Source organism: Carcharodon carcharias, chromosome 4 (assembly GCF_017639515.1).
Source record: "Carcharodon carcharias isolate sCarCar2 chromosome 4, sCarCar2.pri, whole genome shotgun sequence".
Classification (NCBI taxonomy): domain Eukaryota; kingdom Metazoa; phylum Chordata; class Chondrichthyes; order Lamniformes; family Lamnidae; genus Carcharodon; species Carcharodon carcharias.
Window position 1 is genome coordinate 99,988,934 of NC_054470.1, and position 26,339 is coordinate 100,015,272.

Here is a 26,339-nt window from a genome sequence, read left to right on the forward strand (position 1 = left end):
CCCAGTGGCCAAAGAAAGCCTTTCGGGAGATTTTAAAACAATATTTCATTGATGCCATTGAGTGAGTTGGGCCTGTTTGGTTCACAGCAACATCGCTCCAAAACAAGGGAAGAGGGTCCCACAGCGCTGGCTGAAAAATATAGTCTCTATTTTCCTGCATGGAGGAGAGCAGGGAATTGGGCACACAGCAGACTACAACTCCCAGAGGACACTGTGCCCAGGGCCAGGGGTTGGGGAAGCAGTGACATGACTTGTCACAAGTGAAACGCCAAAAGTTAAGGGCAAGAGATGCAGGATACAGAGGGTAAGTAGCAGCTCAGTTGAGATTAAGATTTTCTTGTCATTGATGTTTCCAGTATTTCTTCCCCACCCCCACCCCAGGTCATTGCGCATCAGCAGCAGTAAGAGGTGGTGGTGCAAGATTTGTACTAATGCACCTCTGTTCATAGCCAACTCAAACCAAGAACCCATTCGCAACACGCCATTGGGTTCCATGATGTCACTTCCGCCGACGTTTCCCAGAATGTGTCAAGCCGGAGTTGGCAATCCTAACTGGGGTGGAGGGGGGCGGGGGGGAAATGTGAGAGAATCAAATAAGTACTTTCATAGGTAAAGGTGCACATTGCAACAAGGAGTTTGAAAATGCTAAATGGGACGAGACAGTAAAAAATTCTCAAGGTGGAGATGGCAAAAAGAGTTGACAGGCCAAGGGAATCAAAACTAAAGCCCAAGTATATAAAAGCACCAAGTGTAAGAAATGGAATTGGGGGTTGGGAGTCGCTGATTAAAATTAATTGGCCACTTAAGGGCATCAGGTGGGGCAAAGGCAGGCTTCCAGTCCAAGGCCTTGCCTGCTCCAGCGTAGAATCAGTTTTCAATGATCAAATCTTCTATTAATGATCCCACAGTAAACTTGACAGGATGAACTCAAAGGGTTAATTTATTTGTACACACAAAACATGCTCATGCAGTAAAAGAGGCACAGAGAAAATAAATATTTACAGTGCAGAGACCACAGAGAAAAGAAATATTGGGCAGAATATTACGCTCGACATGCGCCTGACACGCCCAAGCGTAAAATGATGAGGAATGATGTTGGGCATACGCTGATATTTCGTTCGGCGGGCATGCACCAAAGTCAGTCATGCACCTGCCAATAACTGAAAGGCCTATTAAGGCCATTAACAATCTAATTAAATCTAATTTATGCTGCCTGTCCAACCTTATGATTGGTGGGCAGGCGAAAAGGCCAAGCAGCCTTAACATTTTTTAGGAAACCGGAGTTGGCAATCCTAACTGGGGTGGAGGGGGGCGGGGGGGAAATGTGAGAGAATCAAATAAGTACTTTCATAGGTAAAGGTGCACATTGCACCTGATCCGCGAGCAGGATGAGGTTTCCTAGAGCAAATAAACATTAAATAGAAACTTTATTTGTGAATTAAAAACATGTCCCAGCTCATGTGACAGAGTCACATAATGGGACATATTTTACTAAATTTATATTCTCATTTTTGTTTTACACACGCTTCAATCTCCCTGAGGCAGCTCCGTGCCTCCGGGGGATTGAAGCGCCCTTTCTCACGCAAAGTGCTCGTTAGGCCCAGCTCTCCCTCCTCCCCCTACTGCCCGCACTGGCAGCGCTCAGCGCTGCTGCTCGCGATCCACACAGGGGAGCCCTTAACTGGCCCTCCTGTGTGAAATCACAGTGCAGAGCTGATCGCGGGCAGCAATCAGCTTCTCGACCACCCCCGCTGAGCACCCCAGCCAAGGGAAAAATCCTTCCCACTGGGTGGGTTCACATGGGTTCCAGAGTCCAGAATCAAACTCCAACGAGGCATTCCTTCACAGTGGTCAGTAAGCTGAAAACTGATGCTGGATTAATCCCTTTTCTGGTGGCATTGACTTCACACGATGAGATAGGCATGGAGAGGTGAATCAGTCTTGTAGGCAATAGTACAGAATTTCCAGAGGAAGCAGCGTGGATGGGGCTTGGTGTCCAACCTGGGACAGAGCTCTTTGTCTGTGAGGCTGCTGGTCAGACGATAAAAAGGAAGACTGAGACTTTGCAGTTCAGCAAGGCAACATTACTGGTTCCACCAGCTATAGGCCCACATCACATGACTCCCACCTATCCTCTTTAACAAAGAACATGTATCCCTCATCAGGGTCCCTGAGATTGCTGAATGTCATGACCATTAAGAATTGAAAGGAAGGTTGCAAGCCCTTTGTCTTACCAGACCTGCAGACACCTGTTGGCCAGGCTGGGTTATTAAATGCAGATGGCCTTTGTATAGCTCTTTTTGAATTAGGTCTATGGTCCCATAGAGGGGTAGGAGGGTCATTAATGGTACTTCAGGGATAATGATGTAAGAGTTTCCCTGATATTGTCAGGTATCTTCTTTTGTTCAGGGCCACAGATTCAGCCATTTTTAGGTCTTTGTCCAGTTTGAAATTTTTTATAGAGGCAATGAGTAAATCTCTATACTTCCTTTTATAAAATATATATACAGGATGAGATCTTAGTCCCTCACATACTCAAAAGCATTATATGACAAAAAATATTTATTTTCACAAAGAATTTCCTTCCATTTGCCTTACTTTAATTGGCTTGGCTCTAGTTTAATTAGATTTACAATTTTAGCTAGAAGATTTCTACTAATAATTCTTTACATCCTCAGTGTCACTCGCAAAATCCTCAGGATCAAAATCTAAATCTACACCTATTTCCTCAATGTTTGTTAATAAGTTTCATCATCAGTGTGAAAGACGACATCTATATCATCATTCTTTACATTTGCAGAGTCACTGTTTGCATTTTCAGTGTCTGTTGAAACATTATCTTGGCTCGAGTAGGAAGAATTTCTAATGTGGTCTATTAAGAAATAATTAAGAGAGATTTTTTGGTGATTCTACTCAGCTGTTGTATTTTCTGATGTTTTTCAAGAAGAGTTTTGATTTTGTTGTTGTCCCCGTTAGAAGAACACTCGATGGGTCAGCTGGCTCAATTAAGGGTAGCAATCGAACTTTGCTATTTGTGCACCACATTGAAGGTGAGGTGCTATCCACTTTTGTGCGTCACAATGTTTATATACTATCTACTATCAATATCATAGTCTGTGTCTGACTCATAATTATGAGGAGGATGATAGATGAAAGGCTTCCTTATAGTCTCTTTTTTGCAGCATTGGTTCATCTTGTTTTATGCTGCTCTCCATCAACCATTTTGCTCTTCATCTTTGCTGGCTTTGTGTTCCCCCAGTCACTTTCCCTTACAACATATGAATGTACAGTGTCTCAGAGCCTAACTTGCATGAAACAAATAAAATGAGAAAAAAAAAATTAAATATGAGAAAAACTCATGGATTTTTGATGTAATTTGTTGCATTCTATTTTGGAATGTGTGATTCAGGCTTGTTAAAGCAGGTCTGAGCTATGGCGTCAGTGGGGACATTGTATTATAATTCATTGCTCATTCACTGAGTAAAGGAGACTTGAGGAGCCAGTCTTTCCTTAACATGTCTGGCAGCATCGGCAGAGAAGAAAAGAGTTGACGTTTCGAATCCTCATGACCCTTCAACAGAACTGATCTTTCTTTACAAGGAGAGGGAAATGTAAGCTGGTTTAAGGTGGGGGGCGGGGGAGGAGAGGAGAAGTGGAGGGGGGGGTGTAGGATAGGAGCAGATCATCAAAAGATGTCACAGACAAAAGAACAAAAGAACACAGGTGTTGAACTTGGTGATATTATCTAAACAAATGTGCTAATTAAGAATGGATGGTAGGGCACTCAAGGTATAGCTCTAGTGGGCGTGGGGGAGCATAAAAGATTTAAAAATAATGGAAATAGGTGGGAAAAGAAAAATCTATATAAATTATTGGAGAAAAATAACAAAAGAAAGGGGGAAGAAACAGAAAGGGGTTGGTGATGGAGGAGGGAGCTCAAGACCTAAAGTTGTTGAATTCAATATTCAGTCCGGAAGACTGTAAAGTGCCTAGTCGGAAGATGAGGTGCTGTTCCTCCAGTTGGTGTTGGGCTTCACTGGAACAATGCAGCAAGCCAAGGACAGACATGTGGGCAAGAGATCAGGGTGGAGTGTTAAAATAGCAAGCGACAGGGAGGTTTGGGTCATTCTTGCGGACAGACCGCAGGTGTTCTGCAAAGCGGTCGCCCAGTTTACGTTTGGTCTCTCCAATGTAGAGGAGATCGCATTGGGAGCAACGAATACAGTAGACTAAGTTGGGGGAAATGCAAGTGAAATGCTGCTTCACTTGAAAGGAGTGTTTGGGCCCTTGGACGGTGAGGAGAGAGGAAGTGAAGGGGCAGGTGTTGCATCTTTTGCGTGGGCATGGGGAGGTGCCATAGGTGGGAGTTGAGGAGTAGGGGGTGATGGAGGAGTGGACCAAGGTGTCCCGGAGGGAACGATCCCTACGGAATGCCGAAAGGGGGGGTGAAGGGAAGATGTGTTTGGTGGTGGCATCATGCTGGAGTTGGCGGAAATGGCGGAGGATGATCCTTTGAATGCGAAGGCTGGTGGGGTGATAAGTGAGGATAAGGGGGACCCTATCATGTTTCTGGGAGGGAGGAGAAGGCGTGAGGGCGGAAGCACGGGAGATGGGCCGGACACGGTTGAGGGTCTGTCAACGACCATGGGTGGAAAACCTCGGTTAAGGAAGAAGGAGGGCATGTCAGAGGAACTGTTTTTGAAGGTAACATCATCGGAACAGATGCGACGGAAGCGAAGCAACTGAGAGAATGGGATGGAGTCCTTTTAGGAAGCAGGGTGTGAGGAGCTGTAGTCGAGGTAACTGTGGGAGTTGGTAGGCTTGTAATGGATATTGGTGGACAGTCTATCACCAGAGATTGAGACAGAGAGGTCAAGGAAGGGAAGGGAAGTGTCAGAGATGGACCACGTGAAAATGATGGAGGGGTGGAGATTGGAAGCAAAATAAATACATTTTTCCAAGTCCCGACGAGAGCATGAAGCAGCACCGAAGTAATCATCGATGTACCGAAGAAAGAGTTGTGGAAGGGGGCCGGAGTAGGACTGGAACAAGGAATGTTCCACATACCCCATAAAGAGACAGGCATAGCTGGGGCCCTACTCCGGCCCCCTTCCACAACTCTTTCTCCGGTACATCGATGATTACTTCAGTGCTGCTTCATGCTCTCGTCGGGACTTCGAAAAAGTTATTAATTTTGCTTCCAATCTCCACCCCTCCATCATTTTCACGTGGTCCATCTCTGACACTTCCCTTCCCTTCCTTGACCTCTCTGTCTCAATCTCTGGTGATAGACTGTCCACCATTACAAGCCTACTGACTCCCAAAGCTACCTCGACTACAGCTCCTTACACCCCACTTCCTGTAAGGACTCCAAGCCATTCTCTCAGTTGCTTCGCCTCCGTCGCATCTGTTCTGATGATGCTACCTTCAAAAACGTTTCCTCTGACATGTTCTCCTTCTTCCTTAACCGAGCTTTTCCACCCACGGTAGTTGACAGGACCCTCAACCGTGTCCGGCCCATCTCCCGCGCATCCGCCCTCACGGATTCTCCTCCCTCCCAGAAACATGATAGGGTCCCCCTTGTCCTCACTTATCACCCCACCAGCCTCCGCATTCAAAGGATCATCCTCCGCCATTTCCGCCAACTCCAGCATGATGCCACCATCAAACACATCTTCCCTTCAACCCCCCCACCCCCGTCGGCGTCCCATAGGGATCGTTCCCTCCGGGACACCCTGGTCCACTTCTCCATCACCCCCTACTCCTCAACCACCACCTATGGCACCTCCCCATGTCCACGCAAAAGATGTAACATCTGCCCCTTCACTTCCTCTCTCCTCACCGTCCAAGGGCCCAAACACTCCTTTCAAGTGAAGCAGCATTTCACTTGCATTTCCCCCAACTTAGTCTACTGTATTCGTTGCTCCCAATGTGGTCTCCTCTACATTGGAGAGACCAAACGTAAACTAGGCGAACGCTTTGCAGAACACCTGCGGTCTGTCCGCAAGAATGACCCAAACCTCCCTGTCGCGTGCCATTTTAACACTCCACCCTGATCTCTTGCCCACATGTCTGTCCTTGGCTTGCTGCATTGTTCCAGTGAAACCCAACACAAACTGGAGGAACAGCACCTCATCTTCCGACTAGACAATTACAGCCTTCCGGACTGAATATTGAATTCAACAACTTTAGGTCTTGAGCTCCCTGCTCCATCCCCACCCCCTTTCTGTTTCTTCCCCCTTACTTTTGTTTTTTTTCCTCCAATAATTTATATAGATTTTTCTTTTCCCACCTATTTCCATTATTTTTAAATCTTTTATGCTCCCCCACCCCCACTAGAGCTATACCTGGAGTGCCCTACCATCCATTCTTAATTAGCACATTTGTTTAGATAATATCAACAACTTCAACACCTCTGTGTTCTTCTGTTCTTTTGTCTGTGACATATTTTGATGATCTGCTCCTATCTTAACACCACCACCCCCCCCCCACCTTAAGCCAGCTTTATTTCCCTCTACTTGTAAAGAAAGATCAATTCTGTTGAAGGGTCATGAGGGCTCGAAACGCCAACTCTTTTCTTCTCCGCCGATGCTGCCAGACCTGCTGAGTTTGTCCACGTAATTCTGTTTTTGTTTTGGATTTCCAGCATCCACAGTTTTTGGTTTTTATTTCCTTAACATAGGTTTATTTACATAACCAAGTGAACACAGGCACAGACTCCCTTTCCCTACTCCCAAACACCACCCCCACCCCAGGCCGGTTCTTATATATACTTACGAATAATGCCCTAACCTTTCCCCAATTAGTAACAACTGCTGTCACTTAGGACTAGAGCATGCACTTCATTGCAACAGGGTTGCAAAATTAACACAATGCAGACAGGGCTGAGGGATCCCTTGCTATAAGGCCAAAACCCACTGGTGGGGTCATTAATGTCAATTCCCTACGACAAGCGTCTTTTCCAAGGTATCATCCCTACCAAATTTGTTTTTCCTCAGCGGTCCATTCATGGAGTACTGGAGTCACCTGGTTTCATCCCTACATGCCCCAGAAAGTCTTCCACACTGATTTCCTCTCATCTACCCACGTCTTCAACTCTGGTCAGCACCCAGGCTCCAAGCTTAGCTCTCCACTATTCCTCATCTAGAAGCCTGGGAACATAAAAGCATGGGGTCAACTTCCATATGTAAACTGACAACATATGTATCCTGTCCACCACTACCTTTGATGCCATGACTGTTACAATGCTGTCTAAAATTAAGCCATGGCTGAGCCACACTTTTCACAGCTCATTATTAGCAAGACTGAAGCCATCCCATTCAGCAACTGCCAGAACCACCTCACCTTAATCCTGTCCTGTTCAAGCTCAAGCTAATAGTGTGAATTTTTAGTGTTTGTTTCAACATCGAGCTGCAGTTCAAAACCCTTGATTCTGGGCCTACTTTAATGTTGGAAAGAAAGAAAGAAGCTTTAATGATCTCAGGACATCCTAAAGCACTTCACAGCCATTCCCTAGTTCATTCCCCATGGCAATGCCTTGACCAGAGTTGACTTGCCTGGCTTGAATTTCAACAAAAGCTTGGAAGTTAACTCTTCCCTAGTATTCTCCATAGCAAAGCCTCTACCAGCATCCGCTTGCCATCCAATCAGCATCCAATTCTCATGCAGTATAAATTGCTGTTCCCTTTGAGATTTGGTATTCTTGCAAATCTATCTTGATGAGTGCAAGATGCAAAGCGTTAACAGCATGTATCTCTTTTTCAGCAATACTCAAGTTCTGTACTACCAAGCAACTATCTTACCTGAAAGGTGGTGTTATCGATGGTGCGGCACTCCTTCAGTAAAGTACTTTATGAAAAAGCTTTGCAATGTTCTAACCCAGAGGCAAGAGTGGTGCCACTGAGCTAAGGCTAATGCTTTAATGTGCTGCCCATCTTCCTCTCACCCACCCACCCCAATCCCATGGAAACAGTCTGGCAATGCTTAGCGCATGTCAAGCAACACCCACCCCCCACCAAAGAACAATGGCCGTGGAATGATGTTCTTAAGTGGACATTAATTGGGAGGGAAGGCTGTCCACATGTAATTGGAGTGGAGGGGGGGGGAAAACAGCAGGGTGCCCACCTGCCAACCTCCCACCTGATTAAATGGCACCCCACTACCAAAAATGGGAGAGCATTAAACTCTGCCCAGTGAAAATAATTATCTGTATCAAGCTCTCATTTATTAATGCTCATTTCCATGCATTTGGGTCAAAACGGGAACTATTTCTAAAAGATCACTTAAGTATTGATTAATGTCTGAGAGTATTATGCAAGTTGAGTATTACATGTCTAAAACACAACAGGGGTAAATGGTGAATTAGGCCTTGATACCAACTAATAATTTTGGGCGTAGATAGTCTGGTCAGTTGACCAGTGCGGGGAATAGCCCAGGAAAATTCTATGGTGCAGTCAAATAATATTTAGCTGATTAGAATATCCACACTAGTGGGAAAGAAATATTGCTAAGTGGAACAGCACTTGCTTGGATTGTTAGCAAGTTCAGGGAAATTCCATGCTCCCTGGCTTGTCTGAGGGAAAGTTTCCAGCTCACACTGAAGCAACTACTGCAGTACATTTTTTACACCTACTCAAATGTCAGGAGCAGCTTTATTACTGAATTAACTCTAAGTTACAAAGATAAACTTCAAAATATTTTTACATTTAAAATGTAATGCTTCCCCTCCTATTCTCACAACAGGTGTCATTTAACCACTTTTTTCCATTTATCTAGTTGTATCTGTTTTAATTTTTTTTTTCAATATAATTTATTTTAAAATCCTGAATGCCCTTGCTTTCTGTTTCCATAATCCATTTTGGAGGTGGAGGCAGTTTGCAGAAAAACAAATTTTAAGTCAGTTCAACGTAGATCTATAGTCAAGTGGAAGCTCAAAATTTGAAGACAGACATGTTTGCTTCAGAGATGATCAGGTTAAGCTCTGGTGCATAATGATGCATTAAAGCGGAAGGGTCAAGATTTTAAACCTACTACGCTGCACCCAATCATGTCCAAAAGTTACTCATCTGTAGCCAAGAATTAATACTAGATTCAAGGCCAGATCAACACACAATTGAACGTCTCCTAATCATGAAATATCAGTGAACTCACTTGGAGAGCTACAAGAGTAGCCCGTGGGAGGACTGGAAAATGCAAACTGGTGCAGCAGTAGATGCATTTTTTAATTTAAAATTAAAGCAAAATCTTCTATGGTATACCCAATTTAGGTGTCCCTCAATCACCTGGCACCAAAGTCTGCCCAGCCTTATTTACATTAGAGAACAAAATCACGCCTAAAGTCACATTTGGAATGACAAAGTCAATAAGCCAGGCGTCCTTTTGCTTCACACTCCCATCCACATCTGTGCTTGAACGAACGGTGATGGGATTTGAAAAATTGTTCTGAAGGACACTTTGATGAAGACAAATTGATTTATATTGAAAAGGAAGTCAGCAGACAGACACACAAGGTAAAGCAAACTTGTTAGTTATGAACGGAAAGCGTCCAGCAATCACTGGGTTAACTTAATCTCGCCAAACATTAACATAAACAAAGGCAAAAAAATGTAAATGGAGAAAAATGCACAGCTCAGTTCAACACAGTATAGTTGTATGGATTACTCCTCACAAAGAAAACCAATTACACCAGAACCCAAACCCTGCAACGTCATACACACAGTTTTACACATGGTAGGATGTGTAGCATTGAGCAACTACACAGTTTCCTTTTAAGTGGGTCAAATCATACCCTATTCTCATCAATAGCCAGTAATAAGCAGATTTAATTCCATTTTGAAGGTCAATAAGGGTATAAACATTTTTGCAAAACGCTGTACCTGACAGACATAGCGAATCAAAAATGATGTGCTGCAGATCTGCCACAAAAATAGGATATTCTCAGCTCCTTACAAACATGCATGCACGTTCACTCAAACAACAGCCAAGATTTGCAAATTCAGATTGGCGTTCTGCCACATCTTTGTAAACCGTTCACCAGATCCCATTGAAAACATGTTGCACTGGCACATCTCGGCATGTGCAAAATGTATTTCAAAGAGGCTCAGAGAATTAAATGCTACAAGGCACTCAAACTGATGGTCTACCTAAAATTCTGAACATAAACTCTTCTGCCCAGAGCATGTTGCGTGCATGCTCAGAATGCCCCTCACAGTCATTATTTAGACACTAAACAATACAAGTTAATCTCAAGTAGGTTGAAAACAATACCACGTGATGGTTCAGAGGCTGCTTCGGAGCACTTCGTAAAATCCAGTTTGACACTGCACTGGATTTTGTGCTGTATGCAGTCAAATTGCAGTTGCCAACCCTCCAGGATTGTCTTGGAGCTTCCAGACACTGAAGTATAATCCCCAAGACACTGCTGCAATCAACTCTGGAAAACATTTATGGAAGCATTAAAAATAAATGACATTTTCCCCCTATTTGTTTTCCACATTTCTATTTATATTAGTTAGAAAATATCAGAGATGGGTTAAAATAGGTTGCTTTGGCTGACAGTCAAGAATCTTCCAATACGATAATGAGGGTTAATATGTTAATTATATTGTTAAGACACACAGGTGAAGGGCATTGTTTAATTAAATACTTAGAGCACTTATAAAGAGGGAATGCAGGCAGTCGAAGGGGTCATCTAGCCCGACTGTCTGCTCCGGCTATAGTCATGGCCAGGTGGCCCTGGAGAGGGAGCACGCGGTGTCCGTCAGAATGCTAGAGGCCTTCTCCGATCAGTGAGTACCACGGGGGCTAGGATGCATCATCACTCCCAGTAATGACATTTTGATTTAATTTTTGAAAGTTTCCTTTTGCGTTTTTATTTTAGTTACAGTGCCCTACCAGGAGCTGTTACTCCCTCCTGATTTATCAATTTTTAATTTAATTTGTTGATTTTGTTTCTCAAAAAAGAGTATAAAGAGAGACTGCTGGTACACTGGGTAGGTAGGTAGGAAGCAGGCATATGTAATGCTGCATTCTCCGAATAAACTATTAAGAAAAGTCTAGTTTCATACTTCAACTGGCTTGGGATTAGATTAAAGAAGAGACTGTAGGAAGGCAATATGCTGAGAGACTGGACATGTTGGGACACCAATGGGGGTACAGAGGGGTGTAATTGGATTCAGGTGGTCATGTAATGAAATCTCCAAGAAAATGTCCAGTGTCAACAACCCTAGGCCCAGCTAAAGTGTAAAGTTCTCAGTTCTGGGAGGTCTCCCAGATCTTCAATCTGTGTTCAGCTGGGCCCTGACTTTTGCTTAGTTTTGAAAGAGAAATTGTTTGGCAGAAAAGTTCAAGCTGTGGTGTTAACACAACTTTAATCAACAGCAATGAAAAATCCCCTTTCATTTCTGACCCACCAAGAGAAAATTTTTTCACCTAAGCTAAAGGGATTTTTGGATGCCAGTAAAACCAAAACTCATTTAAAATTTTACATTGGAACTTTGGCAAAACTTAATAAGTGTTCTTCATCTCATGTGAAAAGACCTACAATATACAAAACCGTGCCACAAATGCTGACAGTTAATAGAGCTGCACAGGGAGTCCTATAGCCTGTCGATGAACTACTTAAAGTAAATATTTATAACTAGTCATTGCCCATTGCAGCTTCATTAAGAATCTCTGCTCTTCCTGCCAACAATGCCGCACAGTCCAACTCTTGTTCCTCTTTTAAAACCATATTTGCAAGTATAAAGTAGTTCATCATAAAATCAAAAATCAGATCTATAAATGCTTAAAAACTCTACAGTTAATTCAATCCTTTAAATGTTCTCTACTTCTCTACTTTAAAGAACAGATACTATCCCTGCTCCATCATCTCAAAGTATCAAAAATAATATGCAATGTTTCATGCATTAAATCATTTAATCAATGGTCCTAACACAAACACAAAGTAATCTATCACCCGTGCAACCATACAGCACACTTCTGAACCAGTACAATTTAATCTAGACCATAGAAGTAACTTTGAGAATATTTTAACATCTAATTGTCTGGAGCTTGCTTAAGTAGAGGTACAAAATTGTTACATCGTTTTACAATTGTACCCGTTTGTATTTCTAAGTGGAAAATAAGGTTAACTTTCAGGGGCATTACCCATGAACTCTTAATGCAGAAGGATTCTTTCTCACTCATCTCCCCAGGACTTCCGCCCATATATTTGCTTAACAAGTGTGGTCAAGTGTTAAGCAGCAGGAAACCGCAGTTCACGTGTTAATGGTAACACAGCACTAACAACGACAACTTGGAAGGTGTAATGTCTTCATTGTTTTTCTACGAAGTCTCACTTTAAGCACTATTATAATACAACCATGTAAAAATAAACTCCACTGAGATTGTTTTTCACCACCAGCATTTATATTCTGCTACTTTCACAGTTTACAAAATGCAGACATTATAAATTTCACACGGATATATGAATTTGGAGGATTAAGAAAAGATAAAGAGACCAAATGCAAACAATAATTGTACCATGCTGGCCCTGAAATTTGAATCACATTTTAGCAAACTAACAGAAGCCACCATAGAAAATTTAAGGCGTGCTAACTGTGCTAACAGTTCGCAGGCAAAGGCCAGTGATGGCAATGGCTAAATGGGTAGGGAGAGCACAAACTACATTGAGACTAGCCCAGGATAAGACATAACACAAGTAGTAGTAAAAAAATAATAAAAACAAAAAACAGAATTACCTGGAAAAACTCAGCAGGGCAGGCAGCATCGGTGGAGAAGAAAAGAGTTGACGTTTCAAGTCCTCATGACCCTTCAACAGAACTGGGTGAATCCAAGGAGAGGGGTGAAATATAAGCTGGTTTAAGGTTGGGGGGAGGGGTTGGGTGGGGGGAGAGAAGTGGAGGGGGGTGGTGTGGTTGTAGGGACAAGCAAGCAGTGATAGGAGCAGATAATCAAAAGATGTCACAGACAAAAGAACAAAAGAACACAGAGGTGTTGAACTTGGTGATATTATCTAAACGAATGTGCTAATTAAGAATGGATGGTAGGGCACTCAAGGTACAGCACTAGTGGGGGTGGGGGAGCATAAAAGATTTAAAAATAATGGAAATAGGTGGGAAAAGAAAAATCTATATAAATTATTGGAAAAGAACAAAAGGAAGGGGGAAGAAACAGAAAGGGGGTGGGGATGGAGGAGGGAGTTCAAGATCTAAAGTTGTTGAATTCAATATTCAGTCCAGAAGGCTGTAAAGTCCCTAGTCGGAAGATGAGGTGCTGTTCCTCCAGTTTGTGTTGGGCTTCACTGGAACAATGCAGCAAGCCAAGGACAGACATGTGGGCAAGAGAGCAGGGTGGAGTGTTAAAATGGCAAGCGACAGGGAGGTTTGGGTCATTCTTGCGGACAGACCGCAGGTGTTCTGCAAAGCGGTCACCCAGTTTACATTTGGTCTCTCCAATGTAGAGGAGACCACATTGGGAGCAACGAATGCAGTAGACTAAGTTGGGGGAAATGCAAGTGAAATGCTGCTTCACTTGAAAGGAGTATTTGGGCCCTTGGACGGTGAGGAGAGAGGAAGTGAAGGGGCAGGTGTTGCATCTTTTGCGTGGACATGGGAAGGTGCCATAGGTGAGGGTTGAGGAGTAGGGGGTGATGGGAAGATGTGTTTGGTGGTGGCATCATGCTAGAGTTAGCGGAAATGGCGGAGGATGATCCTTAGAGCTATATCTTGAGTGCCCTACCATCCATTCTTAATTAGCACATTTGTTTAGATAATATCACCAACTTCAACACCTCTATGTTCTTTTTTCTGTGACATCTTTTGATTATCTGCTCCTATCACCATTGCTTGTCCCTACAACCACACCACCCCCCTCCACTTCTCTCCCCCCACCCAACCACACCCCCCACCCCCCCCCCCCAACCTTAAACCAGCTTATATTTCAACCCTCCCCTTGGATTCACCCACTTCCGCTGAAGGGTCACGAGGACTCGAAACGTCAACTCTTTTCTTCTCCGCCGATGCTGCCAGACAAGTAGTAGTAACGTGCATTAGCAACCAGACCATTACCTTAATTTATACTGATAAAATACCTGCAAATTCACTCTGATTCAAGACCACTCTTTCAGCACGTTCTGCCTCCTGGACATAACTCTTTTGGCCAATGGGATTCCAACTCTGGTTCCACTCATACAAACCTCTTGATTTTTGATCTTTCAGACCTGCCCCTTGCAGTTAATAGTTTAATGTTTGACGTCTCTCTAACCTCTTTTGCTTTCTCCCTCCATTCTGTGTTGTCTGGTCCCCAACATTTTTGGTTTAATTTAAATTGGCTTGTTTTGGCTTCTCTTTCCTCCCCTTTTTGGGCTCACTCTCCAAAGAGAAGACATTTTCAAGCATTTTTCTTTTTTTAAAAAAACTGAAGCTCAAAAGAACTTTTAAAAAGACTCAGCTATCAAATTTACAGGTAATACAACTACATAACACTTCAATTCTCCAAACAGGATAGTTACAGCAGGCAACTCTTTTTTTAAAAAAAATATTTTCAACTGCTATTTTAGTACTCATATTCAAAGGGACAGCAAAATAGTTTTTCTTCAAGCCCACCCTAAAAGTGTCATAGAAGATATACTAAATATACTTATTAAATTACTTGATATTCACAATATAGAAACAAACCTAACTGATCCATGTTTGTACGTGTGGTTCTTCAAAAATTACTTCATCTCATTATATCAATGTACCCGGTTTCCTCCTCCCTCATGTACATACCTAACTTCCCCTTAAATATATCTATGCTATTTACTTCCTCTATCCAAGTTACACATTCTAACCAGTTTCCCCTGAATTCCTGATTGGGTTTATTTTAAACTAATAACTCCTAGTTTTGGACTCCCCAAAAGTGAAAACATCTGTATACCTATCCTATTAAACATCTTAACAATGTCAAATACTTCTACTATTTTACCTCTCCACCTTGGCTTTTCCAGTCAAAGGAATCGCAATCTGTTCCACCTTTCTTTAAAGTTATAAACTTTTCAGTTGTGGCATCATTCTTGGAAATATTTTTTGTATCTTCTCCAGTGCGTCTATATTCTTTCTGTAGTATGGAGGCACAGAAAAGTACTCCAAGCATAGTCTAAATATCTGTACAGGTTTAACATAACTTTTCTATAACATTTGGAACCATTTATGCTTAAATAGCCAGCATTACAATCCAATCACATAGGGCAATAGACCTTAAAGTTTATTATTCCTGAATCCACTATGTTAGCCTCTTAGTGCTCACTTACTTTAATGCTTAACAAGCCTGTGGAACTTTTCCAAAAATGCTGGAGGATGTATCCCCATCTAACTCAGAAGAAATTCCAAGGAAACACATCATGCAGAAGAACCTCCTCTGCCTCCCCTGCCACTACTCCCACAACCAGGATAAATTTGTTCAAGCAAAATCACAATTAATATCATGGAATCTCTCACTTCCCACGCACTCCAAAAAAGCTCCTCACAATAAAATCTTACATTTGATGCCAAATCTGGAGCAGTACCGTTCTCACACTCTGACCAAGAGTGTTTCCAATTCCTGTAGCACAAAATAAAACATAGCTCTGATTCACTGGGTATTACTCAGACTGACACATCAAAGCACGTATGCATCAGCGCAGGCACACAAATAAAATTAAACATCACTGTTTGAAATATAAAATTACCAAACACAGAAAAACAAGTGCTTGGATTTTCCTGCCGTTGATAAATTTACTGGTCAATTTTCCAATTCTTTTAATGACATCCAGTCTTTGCACCCACCGCCTTTCTCAGTTCTTGATAGTGCCCACATTCAACGTAACGGTTCATCAGTGTAGGTAGTTTGGTGGAATTACCAACCACCCACATTAGCTTGGAGAGCCATGCAAACTTTCATTAGTGGCTGGTTGTTGTTATTCTGAATATTTGTTTTAAAACTGTCTCTCCTCTGTCGTTCACGGGTGCACTCAGGTCTTCTTGCTGTGCATGACTACAGCTGTGTAAAGGTATTGTCTCCTCACCCCCATGTTGAAGTACTCCAGCCCAGCCATTAATTGTTTTAAAAACAGGCACTCAGCAGTGGCATGCACATACCTGGGATATCTGGTAAGCTAATATTGCTGGTAAATTTAGATCAAAACATTTTTTTTTAAATAAACACAATTATAAAAGTAATTTCCTTTACCTCACAAGCTTCTTCAAATCCACAGAACACACGAGATGATTCGGCACACGACTCCTTAAATCTGAAATTCGAAAAATGTAAACATTCACTGAAATGGAATTGTACTTACCATATAAATAAAATGTCCAAAGCCATGACATACTTAAGCCTGATTTAAATAAAAAGCTTACCATAACCCAACCATTAAACCATAACCTTAAAGTTTAGAGAGATGCAACACCCTGCTCTGTTACTAAACCTGCAACACCAGTTCTGTCACCTCTCGGACCAATCTAGGCCTTCCAGATGGTCGAAGGACTCTGGTAAAGGTAGGATTTTCTCCATAGCTTCCTTTCACTGTTGCCTTCTCTGGAGTTCAGTTGAAGATTTTCCCACACTGTGCTTGTCCTGCAGTCGTTTCTCTTGCTGCTTCTTCCAGTCACTGGACTCTTCATTGGTTGTTCCTTTCGTCATGTTTTCTGCTGCTACTATCTGTTATCATCACTGTGGGTCTTAGAGGGGGCTTTTCATGATCATGACTTGCAGATACTGCTGAAGGCAAGACTGTTGCTAAACTTTACCTTTTAATGAACATTATACTCTGTACAATGTAACACAGGAACTCTGTGCAACATCGCAATGGAAGTTGTCCCATTACCCATCCCTATCATGGAGGATTGTGTGGATGGAGGAGATTACAGAGATAGGGAGAGGTGAGGCCATGGAGGGCTTGGAAAACAAGAATGAGAATTTTAAATTCAAGACATTGCTTGACCAATGTAGGTCAGCAAGCACAAGAGATGACAGGCCCATATGGAAGGACCTCCTATAGGAGAGTTTGGAACAGATTTTGTGCCATTCAGTCTGGCTACAAAAGCAATTCCCAGCAATAAGGCAGATGTCAAGGATAGAACTGCAGCTGCTGGAATCTGAAGCAAAATCATAAAAGCATCAAGAGAAAGTAATAACATTCATTTACATAGTAGAGAGAGACTATTATTCAAATATCATCTTTCACAATGTCAGGATATCTGTAAATGCTTGATAGCCAAATGAAGAGGAGGCATGAATGATCATCAAAACAATCAAACTAACTTTAATTATCTAAGAGATTAACACAGACACCTTGCGTGACTGATACTGTCTCCCAGCCTCCCTTTCCTATAAATGCAATTCTGTGAGAGTCCAGTTCAACTCAGCAGTAACATTTTTACCGTATACTTCACTAAGGTCTGTCCCCCACCTTGTCATCATTGGAAACCTCAAAACGCACCAAGCACCATCCAATCAATACCATCTACTAATATCGAAATGCAGAATACTGTGGATGCTGAAAATCTGAAATAAAAACAGAAAATGCTGGAAATACTCAGCAGGTCAGGCAGCATCTGTGGCGATTTAATCAGAACTGGGAAAAATTAGAGATCTTGGAAGCAAATGGGCATATTAGTGAGAGGCAGCATGGTTTTGTGAAGGGGAGGTCGTGTCTCACTAACTTGATTGAGTTTTTCGAGGAAGTGACAAAGATGATCGACGATGGAAGGGCAGTGGATGTTATATACATGGATTTCAGTAAGGCTTTTGACAAGGTCCCTCATAGCAGACTGGTACAGAAGGTAAAGTTGCACGGGATCAGAGGCGAGCTGGCAGATGGATACAGAATTGGCTTGGTCATAGAAGACAGAGGGCAGCAGTGGAAGGGTGCTTTTCTGAATGGAGAGCTGTAATAGTGGAGTTCCGCAGGGATCAGTGCTGATACCTTTGCTGTTTGTAGTTTACATAAATGATTTGGAGGAAAATGTAACTGGGCTAATTAGTAAGTCTGCAGGCGACACTAAGATTGGAGGAGTTGCAGATAGTGAAGAGGATTGTCAAAGGATACAACGGGATATAGATCAGTTGGAAACTTGGGCGGAGAAATGGCAGATGGAGTTTAATCCGGACAAATGCAAGGTAATGCATTTTGGAAGGTCTAGTACAGGCAGGAATTATACAATAAATGGCAGAACCCTTAAGTGCATAGACAGGCACAGGGATTTGGGTGTACAGGTCGACAGGTCACCGAAAGTGGCAACGCAGGTGGATAAAGTAGTCAGGAAGGCATATGGCATATTTGCCTTCAGTGGCAGGGGTATTGACTATAAAAGCTGGGAAGTCATGCTGCAGCTGTATAGAACCTTGGTTTGGCCACACTTGGAATATTGCATGCAATCCTGGTTGCCACATTATCAGAAGGATATAGAGGCGTTGGAGAGGGGGCAGAGGAGGTTTACCAGGATGCTGCCTGGTCTGGAGGTTATTAGCTATAAGGAGAGGTTGGAGAAACTCTGATTGCTCTCACTAGAGTGACAGAGATTGATGGGCGACTTGATAGAAGTTTACAAAATTGAGTGGCATGGACAGAGTAGATAGATAGTCAGAAGCTTTTTCCCAGGGTGGAAGAGTCAATTACTAGGGGACATAGATTTAAGGTGAGAGGAGAAAACTAGAGAGGAGATGTGCGGGGCAAGTTTTTTTATGCAGAGGGAAGTGAGTGTCTGGAATTCGCTGCCAGAGGAGGTGATGGAAGCAGGTACGATAGTGGTGTTTAAGAGGCAGTTTGACAAATACATGAATAGGATGGGAATAGAGGGATAGAGACCCTGGAAGTGCAAAATGTTTTAGTTTACGGGCAATATGATCGGCGCAGGCTTGGAGGGCCAAAGGGCCTGTTTCTGTGCTGTACTTTTCTTTGTTCTAACAGGTTTTGAGTAAGGGGTGGGTGGGGGAAGGATAAAAGGTAGGTCTGTGATCGGGTGAAAGTCAGGAGAGATTGAATGACAGAATAGTCTTCCAGGGTCAAACAGAATGATCGTGGGGTATGAAAAGGTTCACTCTGTTACCCTCTCCACAGATGCTGCCTGACCTATTGAGTATTTCCAGCATTTTCTATTTTAATTTCAGCCGCAAATATGTTGAACCCCTGCTGCAAAAGCTTGATGAAGTAGCTCACTGGGCATTGGGAACCTAAATGCTATTAATCTGTGGAACATGCTGATCTGTTGCCCAGTCTATTTGATTTGTCCCTGCCAAATGGTCTCATCCTTTCCAAGAAGTGAACAATAAATAATACCGACAAAATAGTTCCTGTGCTATATGACTAATCCTAAGGTCAGCAGTCCTCTCATAAAATTGCATTGATGCTCAAGAAAACGACAATGTCAATGAGCAGGAAGAGGTTAGCCACGAAAGCCATTGGAGGTGGGCAACATCAGCAGGTCCAAAAATGAGTCATGACCTGCAGTTTGCATTCAGAAAAATGGCGTCAAAACTCTTCATATAACTTAGTTTTGGCTCAGGAAACTAAGTGTAGTCAAAAAAGATAAGAAAAATACTGCAGGTGCTGGAGATCTGAAATAAAAACAGAAAATGCTGGAAATATTCAGCAGGTCTGGCAGCCTGTGTAGAGGGAGAGAACTAACATGACAAGTTTGTCATTACTCCAAAAAATAATCAACCTCAAACATTAACTCTGTTTCCCTCTCCTCAGAAGCTACCTGGCCAGTTGACAGTTTCCAACATTTTCTGTTTTTATCTCAAAACAATCAGAATTTAATTCAAATGGAATCCCTGGACATTAGAAGTCAGGCACTCTTACATCTGTGAAAGATTTTTCCTAGACAGTTACAAAGTTTATAGTATCATTCTGAGGCTTTGAGAAAAGGGGCATCATTTGCCCGTGAACCTGGATAAGAGTATGTTGTCAAAAATAAATGCATTCTCTTGCCTACTCTAAGCTGCAGGGGGTGGAGGGAGTGAGGAACTTCTCAGTTAACAGAATGCTCTCACTATTTAGACAACTAAATCTAATGAATATAAAAACAGAATTACCTGGAAAAACTCAGCAGGTCTGGCAGCATCGGTGGAGAAGAAAAGAGTTGATGTTTCGAGTCCTCATGACCCTTCAACAGAACTGAGTGAATCTTAGGATAGGGGTGAATTATAAGCTGGTTTAAGGTGGCGGAGGGGGGGGGGGGGTTGAGTGGGGGGAGAGAGGTGGAGGTGGGGGGAGTGGTTGATGTGGTTGTAGGGACAAACAAGCAGTGATAGGAGCAGATAATCAAAAAATGTCAGACAAAAGAACAAAAGAACACAGAGGCGTTGAAGGTGGTGATATTACCTAAACGAATGTGCTAATTAAAAATAGATGGTAGGGCACTCAAGGTACAGCTCCAGTGGGGGTGGGGTGGAAAGGCTAGCAGGGCATAAAAGATTTAAAAATAATGGAAATAGGTGGGAAAAGAAAAATCTATATAAATTATTGGAAAAGAACAAAAGGAAGGGGGAAGAAACAGAAAGGGGGCGGGGGTGGGGATGGAGGAGGGAGTTCAAGATCTAAAGTTGTTGAATTCAATATTCAGTCCGGAAGGCTGTAAAGTGCCTAGTCGGAAGATGAGGTGTTGTTCCTCCAGTTTGCGTTGGGCTTCACTGGAACAATGTAGCAAGCCAAGGACAGACATGTGGGCAAGAGAGCAGGGTGGAGTGTTAAAATGGCAAGCGACAGGGAGGTTTGGGTCATTCTTGCGGACAGACCGCAGGTGTTCTGCAAAGCGGTCGCCCAGTTTACGTTTGGTCTCCAATGTAGAGGAGACCGCATTGGGAGCAACGAATGCAGTAGACTAAGTTGGGGGAAATGCAAGTGAAATGCTGCTTCACTTGAAAGGAGTGTTTGGGCCCTTGGACGGTGAGGAGAGAGAAAGTGAAGGGGCAGGTGTTACATCTTTTGTGTGGACATGGGGAGGTGCCATAGGTGGTGGTTGAGGAGTAGGGGGTGATGGAGAAGTGGACCAGGGTGTCCCGGAGGGAACAATGCCTCCGGAATGCCGAAAGGGGAGTGAAGGGAAGATGTGTTTGGTGGTGGCATCATGCTGGAGTTGGCGGAAATGGCAGAAGATGATCCTTTGAATGTGGAGGCTGGTGGGGTGATAAGTGAGGACAAGGGGGACCCTATCATGTTTTTGGGAGGGAGGAGAAGGCGTGAGGGCGGATGCACGGGAGATGGGCTGGACATGGTTGAGGGCCCTGTCAACGACCGTGGGTGGAAAACCTCGGTTAAGGAAGAAGGAAGACATGTCAGAGGAACTGTTTTTGAAGGTAGCATCATCAGAATAGATGCGAAGGAACTGAGAAAATGGGATGGAGTTCTTACAAGAAGCGGGGTGTGAGGAACTGTAGTCGAGTTAGCTTTGGGAGTCTGTAGGCTTCTAATGGATATTGGTGGACTGTCTGTCATCAGAAATTGAGACAGAGAGGTCAAGGAAGGGAAGTGTCAGAGATGGACCATGTGAAAATGATGGAGGAGTGGAGATTGGAAGCAAAAGCAGAGCATGAAGCAGCACCGAAGTAATCATCGATGTACTGGAAAAAGAGTTGTGGAAGGGGGCCGGAATAGGTCTGGAACAAGGTATGTTCCACATACTCCATAAAGAGACAGGCATAGCTGGGGCCCATGCACGTACCCATAGCCACACCTTTTATTTGGAGGAAGTGAGAGGAGTTAAAGGAGAAATTGTTCAGTGTGAGAACAAGTTCAGCCAGACGGAGGATAGTGGTGGATGGGGATTGTTCGAGCCTCTGTTCGAGGAAGAAGCTAAAGGCCCTCAGACCATCCTGGTTGATGGTGGGGGATGGAGGTGTAGAGGGATTGGACGTCCATGGTGAAGAGGAAGCGGTTGGGGCCAGGGAACTGGAAATTGTTGATGTGACGTAAGGTGTTGGAGGAATCACGGATGTAGGTGGGAAGGGACTGAACAAGGGGAGAGAGAAGGGAGTCAAGATAACGAAAAGTGTGTTCCGTAGGGCAGGAGCAAGCTGACACGATCGGTCTACCGGGACAGTTCTGTTTGTGGATTTTGGGTAGGAGGTAGAAGCCGGCCGTCCGAGGTCGGGCGACTATCAGGTTGGAAGCTGTGAGAGGAAGATCTCCAGAGGAGATGAGGTCAGTGACAGTCCTGGAAACAATGGCACTGACCTCTACCTCGCAGAGGCTGAGCGTCAACTCGCAGACACTTCCACCTAGCTCTCCCTGGACCATGACCCCACCACTTAACTTCAAGCCATGAATGACCCAAACCTCCCTGTCGCTTGCCATTTTAACACACCACCCTGCTCTCTCGCCCACATGTCTGTCCTTGGCTTGCTGCATTGTTCCAGTGAAGCCCAAAGCAAACTTCTGGACTGAATATTGAATTCAACAACTTTAGATCTTGAACTCCCTCCTCCATCCCCACCCCTTTTCTGTTTTTTGCCCCTTCCTTGTATTTTTTCCAATAATTTATATAGATTTTTCTTTTCCCACCTATTTCCATTATTTTTAAATCTTTTATGCCCTGCTAGCCTTTCCACCCCACCTCCAATAGAGCTGTACCTTGAGTGCCCTACCATCCATTCTTAATTAGCACATTCGCTTAGATAATATCACCACCTTCAACGCCTGTGTTCTTTTGTTCTTTTGTCTGTGACAGCTTTTAATTATCTGCTCCTATCACTGCTTGCTTGTCCCTACATCCACGCCAACCCCACCCCCCACTTCTCTACCCCCCCCCCCCCCCAACCACCTTAAACCAGTTTATATTTCACCCTTCTCCTTAGATTCACTCAGTTCTGTTGAAGGATCATGAGGACTCGAAACATCAACTCTTTTCTTCTCCGCCGATGCTGCCAAACCTGCTGAGTTTTTCCAGGTAATTCTGTTTTTGTTTTGGATTTCCAGCATCCGCAGTTTTTTTTGGTTTTTTTTTTAAATCTAATGAATGCTGCATTTACACCACTTGTTGGCTATTAGTGCATTGCGAGTCGTTACAATTATAGCAATTGTGATGCTCAAATCTGGAGTCAGGGCTCAAACTAATACTGGAGGGAAATTTTGGTTTAAACTCAGTTCTGCTTAACACTGCTTCACTCCCGTCATGTAAGTGTAACCATAGACCCTAGTCTCAAGAAATGATTGAATCCTTACAGCCTTTTAATCTCGAAGTATAACAAAACGGCCAAGAATAAGAGGCCAGGAGCAAATCAGTATATAGAAACTGATTAAATTCCTTCATGAGAAGGATGATCATTAGATGGCTGATAAACAGTTAAGGAGAAAGGAGAAAAAAGGTAATCTGAAAAATTTCAGACATAAGCAGTGGTCATTTTTCAAGTGTAAACATATCAGTAAGGTCAAAGAACCCAGTTGTTTAAGGAGAAAAGTTGCATTGCACCAAGTTATCCAATATAAAAGAAACTTGGGCCCAGAGATTACACCATAGCATAAATCCAAGAGTGTTTAATGGCAGCGCATGAAATTTCTCTCGTTATAACCAAGGGCCAGAGTGTAATTGTGAAATATGTGCAAAATGTTGCAGGCAGATGATGCCCAACAAGGGGAAAAGGTGATTCCCAAAGATGTAGTCTCAATGTTTAAACTAATTCGTATCACAAAAAAGACTGCACAAGCGCAGTTTGACAGAAGACTATATTTGTCCAGCTTGTAGCTCCTTAAACAGAGAAAAAATATTATATTTTTATATTTGAAATCTTTGCTAATTGCTATTGTTATTTTCAAATAATTTTTGTTTCTATTCTTTCAGGGGTGGAAGGTATCACCAGCAAAGCCATAATTTGCCGCCCATCTCTAATTACCTTTGAACTGAATATTTCAGAAGGCAGTTAAGAGTCAACCACATTGCTGTGGGTTTAAAGCCACATGTAGGCCAAACTGGATAAGGATGGCAGGTTTCCTTCCCTAAGGACATCAGTGAACCAGATGGGTCTTTACAATAATCAATGATAGCTTCATGGTCACCATTACCAAGACTAGTTTATACTCCAGATTTATTCATTGAACTTAAATTTCACCAACTGCTGTGGTGGGATTTGAACTCATGTCCCTACAGCATTAATCTGGGCCTCTGCATTACTAATCCAGTGACATTACCATGATGCCACCATCTCCCCATGATACTGAATCTACTAAACCAAGTAAAGTCACTTTATGCTACCAAAGACTACAAATTCGAATAAAGATGCTGCAGCTAGCTAAACATAATGGATGTTTTTGAGAAGCCACCAGTAATATTATAATGGTCATTGGGAAATACAAATACCCTTGTTTATGTAGAAGAAGACAGAAAGTAAGGTTGTTACTGATACACTAGTTTGGCATACCTCTAATGAGGTATGAGTTAAGTGGTGTTCAGTCAAGACTGTAGATTACTCATGGCCAAACAAGTTCCTTAATGTTAAATGTATTCAAAAGCAAGACACAAACTAAAGACACACAGGCAGGCAGGTAAACAGGCTTGCATTTACGTAACACCCATCGTGACCTCATGCACATTAAAAAAAAAAGTATGTTTTTGGCTATAATGTGTAGTCATTGTTGTAAAATGTTGCAGCTTATTACATACAGCAAAGTCCCACAAACAACAATGCAATAAAGACCACATAATCTGTTTTAGGTGTTGGTAGAGGGACAAATATTTCCCACTATTTCTTCAAATATTGTCACGAAATCTTTTTCCATCCACTAATATATTGGACTGATCTGGAGAAGCAAATTAGGTATCAAATTTTAATTCACACACAAATGTAAATCCCATTCCACTTTCCTGAAGACAGCTCCACACTGAGTTTTTCCAGGTAATTCTGTTTTTGTTTTCCATATTAATGTGGTTGACTCTTAAATGCCCTCTGAAACGGCCTGGCCAGCCACACAGTTGTATCAAACCGCCACAGAAAATTGGATAAAGAAAGAAACCAGACGGAACACCCGGCATTGATCTAGGCACTGGAAATGACAATGACACACTCAGCCGTGTCAACCCTGAAAAGTCCTCCTAATATCTGGGGGCTTGTGCCAAAATTGGGAGAGCTGTCCACAGATTAGTCAAGCAACAGTCTGACATAGTCATACTCGTGGAATCATGCCTTACAGATAATGGTCCCAGATATCACCATCACTGGGTATGTCCTGTCCCACTGGCAGGACAGGCCCAGCAGAGGTGGCAGCACAGTGGTATACAGTCAGGAGGGAGTTGCCCTGGGGGTGGATGGAAATAATACTCAGATCAAGCATGATTCCATTGAATGAAGGGACAGATTTGAGGGGCTTAATGGCCTACTCCTTTTACTGTGTTCTTTTTGTGACTCTCAACACTCATGCTTTTCATTTGTAGACACACTTAAAACATTGGTTTGAACTCTCAATTTTTAGAAAATCCCAGACTCTTGTGTAATAGATTTTCTTAAATTCATTCACAGGATGTGGGTGTTGCTGGCTAAGCCAGCATTGATTGCCCATCCTTAAGAATTTATTAATCTCAGGTTTCAAATTATTAACTGAGTTAGCATCTACTGCTTTTAATAGGAGAGAATTCCACACTTCTACCATCCTTAGTGCAAAGCAGCGCTTTTTAGCTTCTCTGCTGAACAACCTGGCTCTGAGTTTATATAAGACACTCATTAGACCTCAGCTGGAGTACTGTGTACAGTTCTAGGCACCACCCAATAGGAAGGGTGTGAATGCATTGGGGAAAGTGCAGAAGAGGTTTACAAGAGTGGCTCCTTCAGTTATGAAGATAGATTGGAAAGGCTGGGACTGTTCTCCTTGGAGAGGAGATGGCTAAGAGGGGATTTGATTGAGGTTTTCAAAATCATGAGAGGGCTGAATAGAGTAGATGAGGAGAAACTGTTACCACTCGCAAAAGGATCGAGAATGAGAGGGCACAGCTTTAAACTGATTTGCAAAAGAAACAAATGTGATGTGAGAAAAAACTTTTTCACTCAGTGAGTGATTCGAGTCTGGAATGCACTGCCTGGAAATGTGGTGGAGACAGGTTCAATTGAGACGTTCAAGTGGGCATTAGATTATTTGAATAAAAACAATGTGCAAGGGTACAGGGAAAAGGCAGGAGAGTGGCACTAAGTAATAATGCTCATTTTACGAGCTAGTGCAGGCACAATGGGCCAAAATGGCCTCCTTCTGTGCCATAACATTCTGCGATTATGCAAAAAACTACCAGTGCATTATCAGTAGAATAAGAAGCTCTGCCTATAATTTGGCCAACATGTATCCTTCAATTAAGGATAAATTAACCAAAACAGATTCTGTGATTCAACTACAGAAA

General features: G+C 42.8%; 1 protein-coding gene across 12 annotated transcripts in view; it reads right to left on the reverse strand.

Moving 5' to 3' along the window:
• LOC121277003 (tyrosine-protein kinase JAK2-like) overlaps nt 1–26,339 on the reverse strand; it is a 263,167-nt gene that overhangs the window by 179,216 nt on the left and 57,612 nt on the right. For 3 of the 12 annotated variants that reach the window (XM_041185829.1, XM_041185842.1, XM_041185827.1), the window contains exons 2-5: nt 16,210–16,270; nt 15,522–15,582; nt 14,968–15,099; nt 10,267–10,432 (exon numbers count right to left, since the gene is read on the reverse strand). The gene's annotated coding sequence lies outside the window, so the exon portion shown is untranslated. The remainder of the gene's footprint in view (nt 1–10,266; nt 10,433–14,967; nt 15,100–15,521; nt 15,583–16,209; nt 16,271–26,339) is intronic. The other 9 variants (XM_041185834.1, XM_041185833.1, XM_041185835.1 and 6 more) reach the window with 6 other exon arrangements.